Source organism: Mastomys coucha, unplaced genomic scaffold (genome assembly GCF_008632895.1).
Source record: "Mastomys coucha isolate ucsf_1 unplaced genomic scaffold, UCSF_Mcou_1 pScaffold23, whole genome shotgun sequence".
NCBI classification, from domain to species: domain Eukaryota; kingdom Metazoa; phylum Chordata; class Mammalia; order Rodentia; family Muridae; genus Mastomys; species Mastomys coucha.
Genome location: NW_022196906.1, coordinates 9,873,815 through 9,876,529, shown reverse-complemented (window position 1 = coordinate 9,876,529; position 2,715 = coordinate 9,873,815). Strand labels below are relative to the sequence as shown.

The window sequence follows — 2,715 nt, the reverse complement described above, 5'->3', positions numbered from 1 at the left end:
GGTGGTTGAGCAGAAGATGGGGGCAGAAGAAGGTGGGACTTAGGATCCACAGTGATGCAGGTATTTAAGCAGATAAGTGGCATGAATGAGTTACACTTTTAAAGACAGCTCTGACAGACCTGCAAGGGACTGAATGCAATCTAGAAGGGAGGCAGAGCCAGCAAAGCAGCATCAGCATCTAAGTAAAAAGGTAACTGCTCCCAGACCTGGCACCAGAACGAGACTAAGGCAGGCTCTGTTGTCCACCGGCTTATCAGCAGGCTACACAGTTGTTTATGTGTCCTCACAGTTTAACAAGTCCTCAGCAGCAGGAGTTTCTGTGCTATGCTATGCATGCTGGGGGAGGGGAGAGGGGCAGGTGCCAAATGGTCCTGCAGAGCAGGTGCAGACAACAGAGTACCTGGTGCTTCTGCACAAGGGGAGTATTGCTAAGGAATCCTTAAGCAAGAGTCAGTTTCAGTAGGAAACTATTGAAGAGGGTCTCCTAGGATCAGGAAGCAAACAGCTCAGTATTGAGGATGCATGCCTGAGTTCCTGGGATGGGGGTGAGGGGCATCTAGATGTCACAGAGGTGACAGTTGACCATCATCTGCATACAGCACATATTACATATTGCATATCGTAGGAGGCTCAGCTCACTGAGCGATGAGAGAGTAGGCTGACTAGTCTCTGAAGGAAACTGGGAGATGCTTGCTTGTGAGCAGAAGGCAGAACAGAAAGGAGAGAGGAGGGGGAAGGCAGGTGGCTTCGACTACAGAAGCCAAGCATGTGCATAAGGTTCATAGTATGAAGTACCAGGAACAGATCAGAAAAAGAATTACATATATTTAATATATACATATATATATATATGTATATATATACATGTGCATACACATAGTTATAGATATAGATGATAGATCGACATAGACATAGATATAGATGATATATAGAGATGATATAGATATAGATGATATAGATAGATATAGACATAGACAGAGACACAGATATACAGACACAGACACATATATACATATACATATACATATGCATATGCATGAAGGGTAGACACCTCGATCTGGCAAAAGCACTGAGGTAGAGCTACCACTGCTCCACTGCTGTGTGCTGGCCATCTATTTGGACCATCACAGTTAAATGGACTGCCCAACGTGGGGAGCATTATCAGCTCCTGGAGAAGCGATGAGCAGAATCTAGGCCCCGGGTTCCAAGTCTCAACAGCTCTTAGCAGGACTCCTCCAGGAGCTCAGTGGAAAGGAGGCAGTGGAGAGTGCCAGACAGCATCTCTCCATGGGAGGGAAAGCCTGAGGTGAGACCTTTCTGTTCAAGTGCCCTGTGAACATATATATTTTAAATCATGACCTGAGGTCTTAGCAGGAATTGAGGAGAGGCTCCTTTCTGATTGTTGCTCCTTTGTTTATTTATTTGGTCTTACTCTTTAGCAGTAGCTGGTTTGGAACTTTCTATGTAGAGTAGGGCCTAGAACTCAGATCCACCTGCCTCTGTCCCTCAAGCCCTGGAGTTAAAGGTGTGTACAATAACACCCAGACAACCAACTCTTTTGTATTTAGGAGACAAAAGGAATTTTAAGTGAAGGCAAAGCACAGGGCTTGGGCGGGCCATTGCAGCCACCAGGGCCAGCTGCCCACATATTCCTCGGTGTTCAAGGGTCAGCTGTGGACACCTTGCCCTTTGCTAAAACAGTGTCATGTTTTGTGGCACTGCTGTTGGGAGATGAATTTCTCCTTGGTGTCGCTCTGCATTTCTGTCACTTGTTTATCCAAAGCTCTGACTTCATTATCTGAAAGCAGATGGGGAGTCTTTGTGTTTCCTCCTGATATTACTCTTTATGGGGGAAAAATAATTCCTGTGGCTGCAAAACAAGGTAACTATTCCCTTAATCACAGTTCCATGTCTCTTTCTACAATCACATTCCAGGATGGTCTGAAGTATTTCTTGGAGGATATTTTCTATCCCCACCTAGTTATATGACAGCTTTATTTCCAGAATCCACCTCAGGGCCCAAACTCAAATTTCCCCCTGATGTAGCATTGGATTTTATAGAATACATTTCCCTCTTTGTTAAACAAGACAGAGTAAGAGCTAGTGAGACAATCTCTGGACAACTAATTCATTTTGGACTTGACCACTTCAAGAAATGGAGCCTTTTATTGCTTCCTGCATCTATTAAATTGGAAAGGTGTGTGCCTGGGAGGAGGGCTGCCTATTTTTCTACAGCAGAGAGAGAGAAAACCACCAACTGACTAAGTGAAAATTCACATCTGCTTCTCCTCTCACCAGACACAGGGCAGAGAACATTGGCAACCCCAAGATGAAACACCACTGCCCTCTAGAAGGCAGAGCTGAAACCCACTGGTCCCCAGAGATGGAAGCTGGGAGAAGTAGACAGGCTTTCTTGCCTATAAAATATTTATGCCCCTGTTTTTAAAGTAATCTCATTTAACCTGGTGTTGACACCACATCGGTTCATGTAAATGACATAAATTAAGTCTGAATGAAGAGCAGCTCAGCTACTCCAGCCTCCCTTCACTCTGCCACAGTCCTCACTTTGAGGCAGGAACAGTTACTTTCAGCTGACAGCTATTCAGAAGCTCATTTACCACGGGTTAAGGGTTTCGAATCCATAATGTAAATCACTTGATTGACAGACCTTTGCCCCCTATGGCACAATCAATTTTCCATTGTGGAGCTAACTTA

The 2,715-nt window shown here is 44.8% G+C and overlaps 1 protein-coding gene across 9 annotated transcripts in view; it reads left to right on the top strand.

The window, feature by feature from the left end:
* The window catches only part of Fat3 (FAT atypical cadherin 3), a 591,431-nt gene that overhangs the window by 579,528 nt on the left and 9,188 nt on the right, over positions 1-2,715 (top strand). The gene's annotated exons all lie outside the window — the stretch shown is intronic.